Genomic DNA, 18,096 nt, shown 5'->3' on the forward strand with positions numbered 1-18,096 from the left:
CTTCATTCGTTTGAATTTTAATATGTGGTAAGGTAAACAAAAAACCCTGCTCTTATGGCCCCCTTCATGAATGCGGAGATAGAAGACAAGTGTACCGTAAGGGAAGCATAACTTTACTTGGAATCAAACAAATGCATAGAGTATTGTACTAAACGGAAGTTGATTCAATTTTAATCGACATGTATTGCCATAACATCGTACATTGTACCGTTCCAATTTTGCCACATGGCATCGACATGGTGTGCCCCTGCCTGCTTCTCTTAAGGCATGTATAAATTTAGCAGCAAACTTTGAATGAACAAACTCTATAATCTCAGGAGTTAAGCAGCTAAATTTAGGCTTTTGGGTTCTGGGTGCCAGCCCGTTTACTGTTTTGCATTGTTAACAAAAGAGAAAATGCTGGCTTTTTTGCCGTTTGTCCTGTGACTTATGCATTAGATGTGAATACTATGGTTGAATGAGGTGCCTAACGTAGTGCAATTTGCGTGAACGGCATTTGTGAAGTTTGTGCTTGTTCTTGACTAGTGAAAAGTATGCACATGTCCAATTTAAGTTGTTGTATTGGCCCTCCGATACACAGTATATGAAAAGAAGTTCCAGATGCTTTTGCACTGTAATTCACCAATCAGAGTGAAACTCAAGCTCTCTTGGTGGTGTAGCCACACTGACCCCCCCCCCCACTTGAAAATAAGCATTTGCAAAGCCAATAGGTCTTGCCTATGCTATAGTTGTGTTGTACATCACAGTGGTTTTGGTTCAGCATGGCTACAAGTTAGTGGAGTGGGGTGAAGTAGTGTAGATTGTGGTAGAACAGAGTGGGGAAAATTGGGGTACAGTGGAGCGGGATATATTGAGGTAAAGAGCAGTGGGGTTGGATACAGCAAATTGTAGTGGAGTGGTATAGAGTGGGGTACATTGAAGTGGAACTGTGTGGGGTAGATTGGAGCTGAGTGGAGTGGGTTAGATTGGAATCGGGTAGACTGGCTTGGCGTGAGGTAGACTGGAGTAGAGTGGGGTAGACTGGAGTAGAGTGGGGTAGGCTGGAGTAGAGTGGGGTAGGATGGGGTAAAGTCAATTAGGGGAAGTGGGGTAGAGTGGAGTGGGGTAGATTATAGTAGAGTTGAGCACGGTGAATTAGGGTGGTGTGGGCTGGTGTAGATTGGGGTGGGGTGGTGTATATTGGTGTGGAATGAGGTAGGTTGGGGTAGATTGGAGTGGGGTAGGTTGGAGTGGAGTGAGGTAGATTGAAGTGGGGCGGATTAAGGTAAACTGGAATGGAATGGGGGCAGAGAGGAGTAGTGGGGGGTGGATTGGGGTAGAGTGGAGTGGGGCAGATTGGAGTGGAGTGGAATAGGGTAAATTGAGGTGGGGTGGAGTGAGGTGGATTGGAGTTGAGTGGAGTGGATTGGAGTGGAGTGGCTTGGAGTGGAATGAGGTAGATTGGAGTGGGGTGGGGTAGACTGATGTGTGGTAGAGTGCAGTGGAGTAGCATGAATTGGGTAGAGTGGACCAGATTCAAGTGGAGGTGGGTAGAATGGAGTGGAGTAGGCAGATTGAAGTTGAGTGGGGTATAGTGGAGTAGTTTGGAGGGAAGTGTAGTGGGGAAGATTGGAGGGGGTAGACTAGAGTGGGGTGGAGTAGACTAGAGTGGGGTGGAGTGTGGTAGACTGGGGTAGACTGGAGTAGGGTAGATTGGAGGGAAGTGGGCTAGATTATACAGGACTAGAATGTGGTAGATTGGAGTGGGGGTAGATTAGGGTAGACTGCAGTGCAGTGGGGTAGAATGGAGGGAAGGGTAGTGGGGAAGATTGAAAGTTTGGGGCAGAGCGGACGGATTTGAGTGGACTAGGGTAGAATAGAGTGGGGTGGATTGGGGAAGATTTGAGTGGGGTGGATTGGAGTGGGGTGGAGTACAGTGGGTTGGGTTGGATTGGATTGGATTGGTGTGGAGTGGAGTGAGGTGAGGTTAGATTGGGGTGGGGAAGTTTTGAGTACCGGCCTACAAAATTCATAGAAAGGGAAGTAGATCTGCAGGTCTAGGAACATGAATAATCTACTCGACTTAACCATAATATACTTGACCCGTAAACTGGTCTCAAATAGTGTGATCCTAGGCAAATATTTTATTTTAAGTAGCAGACTTTTTCTTTATTATCAGATATGATAGTACCTTCAAATATGTGAGGTCATCACTTCTGCTGTACACAAAAACTCTTTTTCATTTAATATCCTAAATGTTTTTCCCATGTTTAATAAGAATTGGGTCCACAAATAGGGTACATAAGGCCCCTGACCTGCCTATTAGTTCACTAATAGCATTGCCATCAGGCTGGGGCAGGAATATTTCTTAGTTCATGTTTAAAAATTCACTTTTAATAATAGAAAAACATGATTGGGTAGTTCACTGTAATTTACAGTCAGTACATTTTCCAATGAAATGGCCAAGACTGTTCCTCTTCTATGCAGTGTTACTGATTAAAACTACATAGAGTACAAACCAGGTTTGAAAATTGGGTTTTAGCAAAAATATTTATCATTTGCACATCACCAAGTAAAGTCTTCTGATTTGTTTTCATCCTATAAAAAAATTTTCACCACACAGAAATATAAAAAGGTACCTACATAACTACTGAAATATATTTAAAATGCTTTGATGGTTGACTTATTAGCTATTTCAATATTGTGCTAGAAAAACAGCCTGACATTTTACAGCCTTTCATTTCAAACACTTTGCACAGAACACTTGTCAACCAGTTCCTTTTCAAAATCCTCTAACTTCAGTCAGAGAAAAGCAAATGTGGAAAGAATACAAACTGGCATTGGACCTCAGTCTCTGAATGCAGAGCAAATGTGACAAGAGGAAAGCAAGATTTAAAGGCATTGTTATTGCTCCTTCACTTTTGGATTGATAAGAACAGCTGTTATTTGTCAACTCACTAGAATGGGTGAGTAAGCCCTAAAAATGGCTTGCCCTGATGAAATCTGGGTTGCCATGGCAACCAGGCGAGTAGATCTTTTGAATCCTGGAGTGGATTGGAGTGGGGTAGTTAGGGATAGACTGGAGTGGACTGAGGCAGATTGGAGTGGATAGGTGTAGAGTGAAAGGGCATGAAGTAGAGTGGCATGTAGTGGAGTAGCATTAAGCGAAGTGCTTGTTTTTAAGTGACATGTCCTGACGTCTCATGGAATAGCGGGCCTTGGAGTGGGGTGACGTGGAGTGTTGTGTCATGGAGGGGATTGTTATAGTATAGAATAGAGTGGTGCGTCGCAGAGTGGCTTGCCGTAGAGTGTGTTAAATTGGAGTGGCATACAGTGGAGGTGCATAGAGAGTGGGGTGATATGCCGTAGAGTGGAGTTGCGTGAAATGGCATGTCATGGAGTAGCGGGTCTTGCAGTGGAGTCACATGGAGTGGTGTGGTCGAGTGTTGCAGAATGGAGTGAAGTGGCGTCGAGTGGATGGCCACAGACTGGAGTAGTGTTGTAGAGTGGACTGGTGTGGAGTGATGTAGTGTGGAGTCTGAAAGGTGTTGTCGCGCACTGCCATTGCAGACAACACATTCATTTAAAATGACCATTACACTTGCAGAGACATACAGTTTTTCCTGTGCACAAACAATAATATGTGGAACTGTTATCACCTAGTATATTGATATGTTTTGATCACATTCGAATATTTGGTTTTCACCACACTTCAGAATTACAAAAAAAGTACTTCATTTGTACTTTCCTAATTCTGACATATTTTGAAATATCAGCATCGTTCAATTGCAGACATTTTAATGTTATTGTATGCAAAAAAAAGCCATTCCTTTCACAGCAAGACTGTTGCATAAATGTTCTCACTTTGAAGTCAGAGAAAGAAAAGTAAACACCAAGCGCCATTGGAAAACAGAGCCTGACATTTGACTTTGATTGCACAACAAATGTGACAAAATAGGAGCAAGATTTAAAGGCCTGTTTGCAGAAAGCAAGCATGCGTGGAAGAATACAGTAAATATGCTATTCTCCACAGGAAGGATGAACTCAAGATGGACAGCCAACAAATAAAGCCAGCAAATAGAAAGCAAGCAACTGCAAGTTACAAACCACAAAGTCTATGGTAAGTAATTGGCGGAATGCATTCCCAGGGAAGCTTTCAGATTTCTATCAGGATGTTGTTAGCAAACGTTGCACTCTTTGATAGGCTTCAAGCTAAAACACACTGTAAAATGGTTGAACTGAAAAATATTTTCACAGAAGATAGGGGCAGACTAGAACGTGCAGCACAGCTGAAGCTGCAACTTAATCAGTAAAGAAGACCATGTAGCAAATGTTGCTAGCCAAGGAAAGAACACTACAAGCAACTTTTTGTAATCAAAGAGTCAAAAAACACGCAGGTTGCAATTACACAAAGTGAGTAGAGAAAACACAAAAAACGAGGGGAGAGGCATGCAGTGGATGTGCAAAAGGAGGGACAATGACACACAATAAGAAGCAAGTATGTTTGATGCGAAAGTTCCGAGCTAATGAGGTTAACATTTGTAAAGAAATAGCTAGAGAAAGGACACTCCACAGTCTGGAAATATCTGCTCCTGCAGGCTTGGCAATGGGGGCCCCAGGGGGGGCATCCCTAGGATGTCTATCCCGGGGTGCTTCAGGAGGATGGGGCAGTCCAGGCAATTAGGGGATTAGAATTGGTCTATTTAGGCTTGGGGTGGACTTACGGTGACAGTAGGTGCTCCCTGGGGATAGCTGGGCACGGAGTTGGCGAATTGTGGTCCTGGTAGGTAGGGTAGCGGTGGCTGCCTTTGTTTAGAAGATAACATGTAGTGTTTTACTAGATAAGGTTGAAGATGCACAAGGTGCATCATGACTTTCCGGAGGGAGGCCATAAGGAAAGCCTTTAAGGTAATGTGTGGTGCAGGGAGGGAAGTCTTGATAAGACCGGGCGTGTTATCCCAAGCCCGAGTAGGCCTCACATGCCCGAAAATGAGTGCAATAAGTGGGATGACCACAGAGGTTTTGACCTTCACCACCGAAACCAACGCTGAAATTTAAAGCAGGTTTTTCTTGAGTAAAAGTGAGGTGGTCGCCTCTGAGTTCGGAAAGGTAGGGAGAGTAGAATGGACGACTTCAGGTTGCCTGGTGATGCTGGTGGTCTCCTGGAGGCGGGTAGAGGTTGCACTTGCTCCCTCCGAAAGATGCAGTGGATGCAGGGCAGTCGACGGGAGTCTTCCTGCAAGGGTTCTCCAGTCTACGAAGATGATGAGGGTTCTTGTTGCAGGGTTGCTATCCCACGAGGTCCGCTTTAAACAGGCTGAGGTCCAGTCGCCACTGGACTACAAATCTACGAGAGTAGCAGTCACAGAACAATCCTTCCTGGGTTAATAACTCACCTTCTGATGGTAACAGCAACTCTTCAACAGCACTCCCAAGCTCAGCCAACTCAGATGGGACTCTGTGCGTCAGGTCTTGGTCCATGGTGCTGCAAGGCATCAGTGGTGGCAGTTGAAAGACTTTGGGCTATCACTTGCCCAACAGACGTCCTCCACTGTCTCCTGGCACAGCGACATGGAGGCCAGTTGGCTGGCCTCCTTGTAGTCTCTTGAATGACTGGGCTCTGGAGACAGCTTCTCACTGAGCAGTAGACGGGCACAGTGACTTAGCTGGGGGGGCGGGGGGTTCTGACCCAGCCAGCATGAGTTTTGGGGGGAGCAGCTGGCCCCCATACCCCTGCTCTTACCTGCGCCCTTTGTAGCCGCATGACTCGCTTGCGCCACCTCGCTCTTCGACCAAGCCGCCGTTAGCGGTAAATGCAGGGGCTGCCACTGGACAGCCAGGCACAGTCCCTTTTCTCGCTAGCCAACAGGTGCAGTCTTTGACGCTGCAGCCTCTCGGTGCTGAACTCACGGTGCAGCAGGGCAGTCCCTCTGCTGCCCTGTTTTTAAGTCAGTAGCGATCTGAGATCAGGGTGCCCCTTATGCTTGTAAGATCGAGTAGGTAGCCAATGGGCTACCAGGTTCCCTACTACCTGGTGACCCCTTCCTGTGGAGTGCGGCATCTGGATATCCCAGAATGCCCATTGTACCCACTCCCAAGATGGCTAGACCCCTCTACCAGTGTTCAGACCTCCATAGCCCACCCCTGGAGTCTGGCTACCTCAGGGTTACTAGGCCATGGGAACCCGGTTTGGCAACTGGTTTCCCCTCTTTGCTTCCCTTGCCAGCCTGAACTTTCCTCCCAAGTGTGACACATCTGCTCTTCAAAGGCGGCTTCCTCTTTGAAGCCTGCCTTTTGGAGCGTACACTTAAGTGGTTTCCTGTAGGAGTGAAGTAACACGTCCCTGGCCTGCAATCCCTCGTTGTTCTCCTTCCTGTGAGACGCTAGCACGCTGTCCAGGATGGTAGAAAGCGCTCTTGTGGAACAGACTTCATGTGTGCCTGGGAAGGCACAGGAATTTTAGTGGCAGCTTAGCTAAAGCTGCACACTGCAACAATAACATTAATTTTGACTTGAGATACAAGTCGGGCTTATGTAACAAGTTGTTTGATAAATTGAAGGGCCCTCTTTGGTTGCACCATTCAGGAGTTAGCACTGTCAAGGAGGTCACTGTGTAATTCTGTACTGGGTGATCCTGTAATTGGGCGACCAAGTTTTTCCACAGTAAAAACGGTACTTCTGCATGTTTATTGCCAGGCTACGTAAAGTACATGTCCTGCCTGTGCCATGTGTTGCAGCACCCTGCCTAAGGTATCTGAAGGCCAGCCAGAGGGGTGACTCACACAGTGGTACTGGGGAAGTGGTGGCTTTGTCATTGCTATCAATATCAAAGTCGGACTAGCACTGCATGCCTGCTATGCCAGTCGGGAGTGGCGGACTTGGGGACTCATTTTACTTGGGGGACCTCAAGGGTGGCATAACCAGTGTTGTAAGCACTGGGGTACACCTCTAATTTACACCTTGGGTTCCAGTGTACTATATACTAGGGACTTACAGGTAAGTTAGCCATTTCCAATCATGTACAGACAATTCGACATACACTTTAGGGTCAGGACAGTGGTACTGAGGTCTGATCAGCAGGCCTCAGTGCACTCTGAATCAAAAAACCAGCAGCATCAGTCAAAACATCTGGGGGTGCCCATACTAAAAGGGCATTTCCTTAGACCTTGGAAGAGGAAGGTTTTATTCACAGGCAGGAGTGAAGAGAACGGAGTTACAGCAGGTGCCAGGGAGCAAAGAGGGAGATGGGTCGATTCCATAACAAAAGGGGACAGGACATGATGAACTGTTGAAAGAAGCAAAAGTTTCCCGGACCCCGGACCCCTCAGGTTGGGATGACATGCAGGGCTTAGTGGAGACAAGGGGAGAAGACTGGAATGCGGGTCTAATCTGAAAGAGCAACCACTGGTCAGGTTGGAGGAGACCTGTGAACGCTGGTCTATAAAAATGGAGAGGTTGATTTTCTCCGCCCGCGTTGTTGAGATGGATCTCAACAACGCAGGCGGAGAAAATCAACATTGTGCGTAAACTGTCTCGGGCTTGCAAATTGGAGATCTTTTGATTGTGGTGTGGGTGATAGGGATAGTGTGGGTGATGGTGAATTCCTGGGTGTGAGTGCTTTTGACAAGGTGGCAGAATAAGACCTTGAATTGGATTATGATGAGAATTCCACACTGGGAGAAAGTAAAAACTATGAGAATGAGAACAAGGGGTAAACTAATGTCTCCTGAAGTAGTACTGTGTTTTAGGTAGAAGATACAGTGAACAGAAAAGAAGGAAGAAGAAGGAGTTGGAGACGGCCTAAGGAAGTATAGGGGGAACACAGAACATCACCGAATCTGAATAATGGACTGACAGTAGGTGAGCAAAGAGTAGCTGGGAATTGGGCACATAAAAAGAAAAAGCGCTTTTAGTTGAATCAGGGGTGGGGAAAAGTTCAGAGGATATAGGGGGTGGGTACAGACAAAGCCTCAGAGGATACTGGGATTGGTGACAACAAAGGGCAGGAGAGAGAAAAGGGGGTTAGGGCTAATAATGGGAGTAAGACAAGGGATGAAACTGGGAAGGTGCAAGAAAAAGATCTGTAGTCTACAGATTCTGAAACTAAATCGGAAGGTTTGAAAAAACGGCCTTACATGGGGGTGTCTGTGCCACTGGAGGCACATTTGCCAAATGCCACAAAGGAGAAAATATGGAAAGACGAATTCATGTATATCTATAAATGCATGCATAGAGAGATCAAAATATGAGGCATGGGAGCTAGCTAAGAGGCCTAAGTTACCTACAACGATAGATATGTGGACATTTTAATCTTTGATCTATGCAAGTGTCTAATGTGAGAAGTTCCCTGAGAGATCAGTGTTGATAACTAAATATATAGACAGCATTAAAAGGGCACATATGGATTTTGGTGGGTTTGTTTGGTTGCATGCATGGTGTTGAAACCTGGTAAACCTGGAAGTTGATAATAAGCTATGGTTACAGTGGATGTAACTGCAACGTCCGCCACAAGCATTACACACAGCTAGTTGTTTGGCGGTACCATACCTGCCCTACCTGGGGCATCCAATCCAACAGTCCTGGGATACAATGGGTCGAGGGCCAGGAAAAAACCTAGGTGCATGCCAGAGATTCTAAAAGGGATATTGCCCAATAAATCTCTGCAAATATAAACACGAATGTGCAAGAAATTGGGTTAAGTATGCCGTATTGCAGTGTTTTGGAAAACAGGCAAACTATAGTTTCAATGCATGGGGAAAATGTAGAGGGGGGTCAATTGCAGTCTGACAACAAGGGCTTTTACACGAGCTAAAGAACACAATTTGAATTACTGGCTTACATTTTATCCCAACAGAAAAGTTGCTTTGGTTTTGGAATGGGGGTTTCGAGAAGGTTTTTGTTTAGGTGATCAAGGCAAAGGAGGTTTGTAGAGAATTTGAAATCGGCCAAAGAACAGCCACAAGGGGGGAGATAAATTACTTAAATGAGTGTCTGAACAGAGTATGGCAGGCCCATTTACATTTAGGCCTTTACCAGATCGGATAGTGTCCCCTTTATGTGTAGTGCCCAAAAACATCCGAGGGCGAGCTTCGAATGAGTCATCATCTTACCTGGCCTGAAGGTTTGACTTTCAATTATTTAATTGCTAGAAAGGATACAGCAGTTCAGATTGCTTCTGTAGATATGTCTATGGCTTTGGTGGGAAGAGCTGGACCAAGTTCTAAGTTGGCATAATGCGACATCCAACCGGCCTTCCGCTTACTTTCAGTTCATTCAAAGGACTCCTCTTGGTAATGTCTACAGTTTGATAATCATTTATATATAACTGTTACCATTGGCAGTGCGATTTCTTGCAAGCTTTTTGAGACATTTAGTATTTTTTTACAGTAGTGTTTTATGTTCCGATCTGATCATGGGCTAGTCACGCATTATGTGGATGACTTCCTGTTTGTTGGTGAAGGTAGGACAGCTACATGTAAGAGTGTGGCAAGGGTTTCAACACATGGCGGAAGAGTTAGGTGTTCCATTAGCACCAGAGAAAACTGAAGAGCCAAGTTTATGCTTGGTTTTCTTGGGAACAAAAATTTATATGGTAAACTTGAAAGCTAGATTGCCGCAGCAGAATATCAAAGAGATTATGTTATTGAGGGAAGAGGCGCTTACTGCAACTAAGCTACAGCTTAGACAGGTCCAGGAGTTGTTAGGTCACCTTAATTTAGTATGCCCGGTGGTGAGAGCAGGTTGGGCTTTTTGTTGTTGACTTGGCTTTGCCATTGCAGGAGCAAAATTACCACACCACAGGATAAGAATTTCACCAGAAGTCCATACACACTTGGAAGTTTGGCTTATGATTTTGAAAGGGTTCAACGGAGTGACAATGTGATCTTTAATGAGGATTTTGTCTGGATGATACAAATCTTTTCAGATGTAGCAGATTCCGATGGTTTTGGACTGTTTTGGGAGGTCAGATGTTGTGAAGAAAAATGGCATTCCAATTGGAAAAAAGAGGATAGAAGCATTGTCTTGAAATTTTCACATTGCGGGTACCAACTGTAGTTTGGGGCAAAACTTTTGCCAACTAAACAGTGACTTTCCATGTTAACGACGGAACTGTGGTAGATTTGGCGAATGGTCAGAAAGTGAAAGACAAACGTATTCTGAGATTATTGCAGAGGTTAATGCCAGGGTGTCTAATGTAAAACATCGTCTTTAGAGCCAAAAGCACTTGTTGTGGACATCAACATTGCCGAAGCATTGTCTCGTTTACAGTGGCAGAGATTCTGCGATTTGGCCTCCAGAGCAGACCTCAAGAAGACCAGGGTACCAATGGAAATTTAGGAACTAGGAGACGGAGGATTTTTGAACTAGTAGAGAATTCTATCGTAGCGAGTACCAACGCTTCTTACAGGCAAGCCTGGGAGGAATTTCTAAACAGTGGTGCAGGTAGGAGAAAAGGATGATGAGATCTAAGAGGTCCGGCGTGATGATGTAGTTTGCTTCATGAATAACATTGACAGAGGTATTTCAGCCACGACAATTGCAAAAACAATTAGTTGGCATATGTTTCTGGGGTTATGTACCCATAGGGAAACAGATAGCTACAAGGGTGGACTATAGAACGAGTGACGATGAAGAGGTTGTTTTTTCAGGTCATGCATGCATGTTATGGTCTTTTTAGGTGCTCTTGGAGTATCAGAATTATTTGACAAAGATAAAGAAGGTGGTTTGAAGGTGGAGGATATAGAATAGCCTGATAATAAATTGAGGCTACACCTGAAAAGTTCAAGAACTGATCAGCATAACCATGGCCCCTCTACATGTCTGAATGGAACTGGCGGTTTAGCGTTCACAGTAGAGGCTTGGCATGGGTTCAGGCCAGCGGAGAGTGCTCTATCCGGATATGTTTTGTTCGTCATGTGGATGGGACAAGGTTCCTAGCATCACAGATGTTGGAGAGAATGAAGACGGTTCTAACTAAGACACATTTCTTTAGGATTAGAGCAGTGTCAAAGGTGTTCAGGTTGGGTTATCCTATAAAAGAAGTGATGAAACTGGGCACATGATCCTCTGACTAATGTTTGTGTTATACTAGGCAGCTGGAAGACCTTTAATTTCCCCCCCTCATGTTAATTCACTCTAGGTTGTGTGGCAGGATCCTGCATGGTGAGAATTTCATTATGGATTGAGGGCCATTCTTTCATTAAATGGGCGGCGAAACACGCAGAAAACAACCTTTTGGAAATAATTTGGGATTTTATTCTGATTAATTATAAAGAGTGAATGGTAGGGTGGGGAATGAACAGGAATAAGAGCAAAAGGCTGCTTTATTTGGACAAGGATGCAGGCAAAGAACTTTCTTACATCACAATAAGTAAATAAGTGGGGCTAATTGGTAGGGAAAATTGCTGCCATAGTTCTCAAATAAATTTGGTAGAGATAAAAACATGTCCAGACATCCTGATCATACACGGGGGAAAATGATCTGGTGCAATTGTCGGAACTAGGCATTTTGGAAAAAATTAAGTCTGAAAGGTATGCGTTTTGAATGGCGTAAAGTCAACAAGGAGATGCAGCGTTTCTGTACGACGAAGGGAATAGGCTGGTTGGAAGACCATATTTAGAAAGAGGATTTCGTGTTTCATCATCAGTATGGGATACATTTGTCCCTCATGGGGAAGGAATTGTACTTGCTGGTGATAAGAACACTACTGAAAGATGTTGGGGCTACAGCATCAAGCTGTAATGAAATGTTCTGGTATTGGTGGGGCAGGGAGGCAGGAGAATGTCCTTGGTAGTGTTTTTCTTGGTGGCAGAAATGGAGGATCTCACTCCAGAACAGAAGTGTTTGTGCCTTCCAGGGTAGTCCTTGGTGAAGGAAATACAGGAGAGCGATGGTTGGGTCATTCCAGAGGATGGAAGATAAAGGGATAGTGAGGAATGTTTGGATGGTTGTTGCAGGACTGTTCAGGTTGGGGGGGAAGGATTAAAGGTTGCGGTTTAGTTGTGAAATTGTATTAGTGAACCGGGTTTGTGATTACTTGCTGTAATGGAAATAAGTTATTACCCTGAATACTAGTCCTAATAAAGCAGCCTTTTGCTCTTACTCTGCCTATTCATTCTGCATAGTTTCCCCCGATGGGGACTCCAGGGGGTGTAATCCCTAGGATGTCCATCCCCTGGTCGCTTCGGCGGATGGCTTAATCCAGGCCCTTCGGGTTTTAGGATTATTCAATTTAGGTTTGGAAGTGGGGTTAAGGTGACAATTTTGGTCTCTGGGGACAGAGTTAGCATACCGTGGTCCTGGTAGGTAGGGTATTTATTTATTTTATTTTTTAAACTTGTTAGGCGCAAACAGCTACCCAAAAAGGGTATCCCGGCCCCGAGACACAGTATTGTGTTTTTAGGTCTCGCCTTTACCATTCCGCAGGAATGGGAAATAGGGAGAATTCAATTCGGCAAAATCCACTTCAAACCACGGGCTTTCAGCCGCGGTTTTCTTTAAGTTCATGTGAATCACATGATTAAACATGCACGCGCATCGGCAGCATTTCTACTGCAGGCTCGCAAAAGGCTCTCCTCCCTCCCCACATCAAAGGCATCAATCACCCTCCCACAGGCTTCCCCAGCGCTGCCCCGCCCCCTGCTTCACAGCCAGGCCATCTGTTCCCTGCCAGACCTCTCACACCTCCGTCACAGCATGCCTGTGTACTTCAAAGACTTATCACTTCACACGGCCGGCCGCAGGCCGTGCAACCAGAGCACTTCAGTTGGTGTGCAGCCCCCCTCCCAGCACTGCCTTGTTACTCTCGGCAGCCGTGAGTCCCTAAACACTTTTTATATTTAATTAGCAGCAGCAGCAGCATTTCTCCTGCGCCAGGCCACATCAAAGGCTCTGTGCCACTTTCACCCACACAGCAACACTTACAGACACGCAACGCCACTCACACCCACGCAAGCCCACTATCATCCACGCAACAGCACACTCACCCACGCAACGCCACTCACGCAAAGCCACTCACACCAACGCAGTGCCACTTTCAACCACACAGCACCACTTTCAGACACGCAACGCCACTCACACCCACGCAACGCCACTCACACCCACGCAAGCCCACTATCAACCACGCAATGCCACACTCACCCAAGCAACGCCACTCACCCAAGCAACACCACTCACACATGCAACACAACTCACCCACGCAACCCCACTCATCCACGCAACGCCACTCATCCACGCAACGCCACTCATCCACGCAACGCCACTCATCCAAGCAACGCCACTCACACACGCAACGCCGCTCACACACGCAACGCCGCTCACCCACGCAACGCCGCTCACCCACGCAACGCCACTCACACATGCAACGCCACTCACACACGCAACGCCACTCACACACGCAACGCCACTCACACACGCAAATCCACTCTCACACACGCAATGCCGCTCACCCACGCAACGCCGCTCACCCACGCAACGCCGCTCACCCACGCAACGCCGCTCACACACGCAACGCCACTCACACACGCAACGCCACTCACACACGCAACGCCACTCACACACGCAACACCACTCACACACGCAACGCCACTCACACGCGCAACGCCACTCACACACGCAAATCCACTCACACCCACGCAGTGCCACTTTTACCCACACAGCACCACTTTCAGACACACAACGCCACTCACACCCACACAACGCCACTCACACCCACGCAACGCCACTCTCACACACGCAATGCCGCTCACCCACGCAACGCCGCTCACCCACGCAACGCCGCTCACCCACGCAACGCCACTCACACACGCAACGCCACTCACACACGCAACGCCACTCACACACGCAACGCCACTCACACACGCAAATCCACTCACACCCACGCAGTGCCACTTTTACCCACAAAGCACCACTTTCAGACACACAACGCCACTCACACCCACGCAACGCCACTCTCACACACGCAACGCCGCTCACCCACGCAACGCCGCTCACCCACGCAACGCCGCTCACCCATGCAACGCCGCTCACCCACGCAACGCCACTCACACACGCAACGCCACTCACACACGCAACGCCACTCACACACGCAACACCACTCACACCCGCAACACCACTCACACACGCAACGCCACTCACACACGCAAATCCACTCACACCCACGCAGTGCCACTTTTACCCACACAGCACCACTTTCAGACACACGCCACTCACACCCACTCTCACACACGCAACGCCACTCTCACCCATGCAACGCCACTCTCACCCATGCAATGCCACTCACCCACGCAACGCAACTCACACACACAACTCCACTCACCCACGCAACGCCAGTCACCCACGCAACAACACTCACACATGCAACGCCACTCACCCACGCAACGCAGCTCACTCAAAGCCACTCACACATACGCAGTGCCACTTTCACCCACACTGTGCAGTGCACAATAGGTCTCGCAGTAGGAAAGTTGGAGCTATTGGTTTTGTAAATGACAAAGCCCTTTATGTTTTTAAAATGAAAACAAAAATAAAAGGCATTGTTATTTGCAATTGTAATAGCTCCAACTTTCCTACTGCGAGACCTATTGGCAACGCCAGTGCTTGTTTTATCTAGGAACCTGAATCAATATTACCATTTTATGCCCTTGTACGGCTATAATCAATAATATCCCTATAATGGCATAAGAATCAGATCCATATTTCAGTAAATCGCCCTTGCAGTCCAAGGCACGGCAAAAGCTACTTCCTTAGATTCCTAGAACACACAACGAGTTCTTTCAACACCAAACCTCCAGCAACCTGGGAAATCCCCATGTGCTTTGTTTTGATTTGTAATCGAACTCCTGCGAGCACTGTAAGAACGGTCAGTTCTTAGTGACATCTTTATTGACGTCTTATGTCCAAACCTTACGTCAAACTCGGCACCTTTCAGGTATAAAGATACCAACGTTGCCTTAAGCAAACACACAGTGGTGGTTTTGGAGCAGAGCAGCTATCTACTTGCCGAGAGCCCAGCAGATGCGAAAAGCCCACGGACGCTGCCCCTCCTCTTTGACGCGCTGAGAAAGACGCTGTCTTTTCTCCTGCCGAGAAAATCCAGCTCCGGCGTTTCCAGCCTACCCTTGCGGGTGACTGGGGTATCGAGTCCTGAGAGAAAGATACCAGACCTCCTACATTCTATTCCCAAGGTACAGTGCTGACTAAACCCTTAGAGAGAATTCTTGAATCAGATTCTTGGCAAAACCAACTTAACTTAAACTGCTACTTACTTACTCCTTCCCACGTATTAGGCTTAGGTCAGGTACACCGGGGTAGGCGTATTTTAGAAGCACCAGTTGAGCACGTTAGCCAATGTATATATGTATGTATATATTTTATCCATTTTAAAGTGTCTTATAGCTAAGAAACCATATCAATGCTTTTACAGTATGATTTCAAAATACTCCTTTTACTGTACGTACTTTACTTTATATTAAGTATTGCAATTGTGGCAATTCATTTCTCTTGCATGAGAAGGAAGACTGCTCAATAAATAATACCTTTTATTGAAAACGCCCGTCTCTTTATTCTCTGCACTCTGGTGAAACTAAGAACGCACATCTGACTGAGTGAAATAGCTGTCTATTGTTTTCACACGACTCTAGAGATTTACTCTTATTCTGAGGGAGCAAAGTTGTCATGTTTATGCGGTTGTCGGAAGCTGAATCCCTTCTTGTCTGAGCCAGGGAGGCTGATCTCTCCCTATTCATTCAAGAAAGTTTCCAGTGACCTCTGAGCTAGCTGGCGCAAACCTAAATTAAGTCTAACATAGTCAGTAGAGACCTAGATGACCTCAGTCCTACGTCTACACTGCTGTTTATGTTATTCCAATGCGCAGAGCCTATTGGGAAAATAGGAACTACACTACAACAGCACAGAAGAGTGGTAAGGGTTCGCAGGGTCGTTCTTGTCATTGTTCGAACAACCAGGTTTTGATGTTTTTCCTGAACCTAGAGTAACTGACCTCCTTGCGAATGTGGGGCGGGAGTGCACTCCAAAGGGTAGGACCCAGATGTGAAAAGGATCTGCCTCCCATTCTAGAAAGTTTGAAACTAGGCACACAGAAGTTGGCTGCTGATTGTGACCGTAGGTTTCTTTTGGGAGTGTAGGGATGAACTAATGCCTGCAGGTATTTAGGTGCGGTGCCTGCTTTTATCCTGAACATATAGCTCAGGGGTTTAAATCTGATCCGGTTCTCTACCCTGAGCCAGTGCAGATCACGCAGGTGAGATGAAACACTGGCGGTTTTTGGAGTTTTGCATAGAATGCTGGCAGCTGAGTTTTGGACAAGCTGTAACCACTGTATGACCGATTTATTTGCACCCAGGTATAAAATGTTTCCATAGTCAAGCCGAGATGTGATGAGGGCATTGACTACGGTTTTTTGGGTGGAGATGGGCAGAATCCATAGGATTTATTTGAGCCACTTCAAGATGGTAAAACAAAGGCCTACGACTTTACTGGCCTGTTTCATGGAGAGGGAGCTGTCCACAATGACCCCTAAATTACGTGTTTGGGTGACTGGTATTGGGAGGTATCCCATCTGGGAAGGCCAATGGGAAGCGTTCACAGGTCTCGTTTACCCAGAAGGAGGATCTCTGTCTTATCTCCATTTAGTTTCAGCTGGTTGTTGGTCATCCAGCTGAAGATGTTGTGGAGACCTTGTTTAAGGAGAGACGGGGATAGTGGACTGGATTCTGACAGAGATAAAATTATCTGTGAGTCGTCAGCGTAGGTCATGAGGGTGAGTCCGGATCTATCCACTAAATCGGCCAGGGGTCTAAAGGAAAGATTTAAGAACAACAGGCTCAGGATAGAGCCCTGAGGCACCGTGGTGGGTGCTGAACAATCCAGAGCACGCTATGGACGATGTAATTTGAAACGTCCTTTGTTCCAGAAAGGACCTAATCCACTTAAGAGCAGCGCCACGGATCCCATTTTTTCCTAGCGTAGTTAGTAGCCTTTCGTGCGACACAGTATCAAAGGCCGCACTCAAGTCAAGGAGAATGAGGGCAACTGTTTGACCGTCATCAAGGAGTTTCCGGATGTTTTCGGTGACTCCCAACAGAGCAGTTTCCGTGGTGAAACCTGCTCGGAAGCCTGATTGTGAAGGGTGGAGGAGAGAATTTTCTTCAGTGAATTGAGTGAGGGCGGAGTGAACGGGTCTTTCCAGAAGTTTCGAAAAGGCAGGGAGAAGTGAGATGGGTCTGTAATTTGACAATATTTCGGGTCTGCTGTGGGTTTCTTCAGTAATAGGCTCACCATGGTGTGTTTCCAAAGTGTAGGAACTATAGAGAGTTCCAAGGAAGAGTTTAATGTGTCAACAATGATTCCAAGGGAGGGGGTGTCCAGTTGTTTCATTACATTGATAGGAATAGGATCGCAAGGGGAGCCAGATTTGATGGTCTTGAGGATAGACTTTAGTGTGTCAATCGTAATGGGCGGCCAGTGTTCTAGGGTCTGCTTGACAACAGGGGCATACTCCATGTCAGCCTGAACGGTAGTGTCATTTTGTTTACTATTGATTTCTATAATTAGTTTGTCTATCTTATCGGTAAAGAATTGGGCGAGGTCCTGACATTGTCGCTCATTTAGCTGATGGGCAGTTGCTGTGGTTTGCGCCCCTGCTAGTTCCTTAACCGTGTTGAACAGGGTTTTCGCTTTATTAGCTGCTTCCATAGTGGTGTTAGATACATACAGGGCACGGGCTTTCGTGCATGCTGCATGGTATACGTTTCTTGCATTTTGATACCTCATTTTTTTGACAGGCGCATAGTCTTTTCGCCATTGTCTTTCTAATACCTTGCATTTGGATTTCTCAGTTTTAAGTGAGTCGTTATACCAAGGGGCTGGGGGGCGGTGGCTATTGCCCTTAGTGTGAGAGGAGGGTAGGCAGGACTCAGCGGCGTTACTGAGCCACAGTTGAGTTGCTGTTGCTATGCTTTCCATGTTTAGGCCTTTTCTAGGGGGGTTATCGCAAAGTACAGTGTTGAATTTTATAATGTCGAGAGTTTTCCAGTTTTTCCTTGATGTGGCTGGGAAAACAGGCTGTACAGAAGAGATGGCTGGTAACTTAAGGC

General features: G+C 46.4%; 1 protein-coding gene across 4 annotated transcripts in view; it reads right to left on the reverse strand.

Moving 5' to 3' along the window:
- TGDS (TDP-glucose 4,6-dehydratase) overlaps window positions 1-18,096 on the reverse strand; it is a 417,256-nt gene that overhangs the window by 178,372 nt on the left and 220,788 nt on the right. The gene's annotated exons all lie outside the window — the stretch shown is intronic.

The sequence above is a fragment of the Lissotriton vulgaris genome, chromosome 8 (genome assembly GCF_964263255.1).
Source record: "Lissotriton vulgaris chromosome 8, aLisVul1.2, whole genome shotgun sequence".
Taxonomy (NCBI): Eukaryota; Metazoa; Chordata; class Amphibia; order Caudata; family Salamandridae; genus Lissotriton; species Lissotriton vulgaris.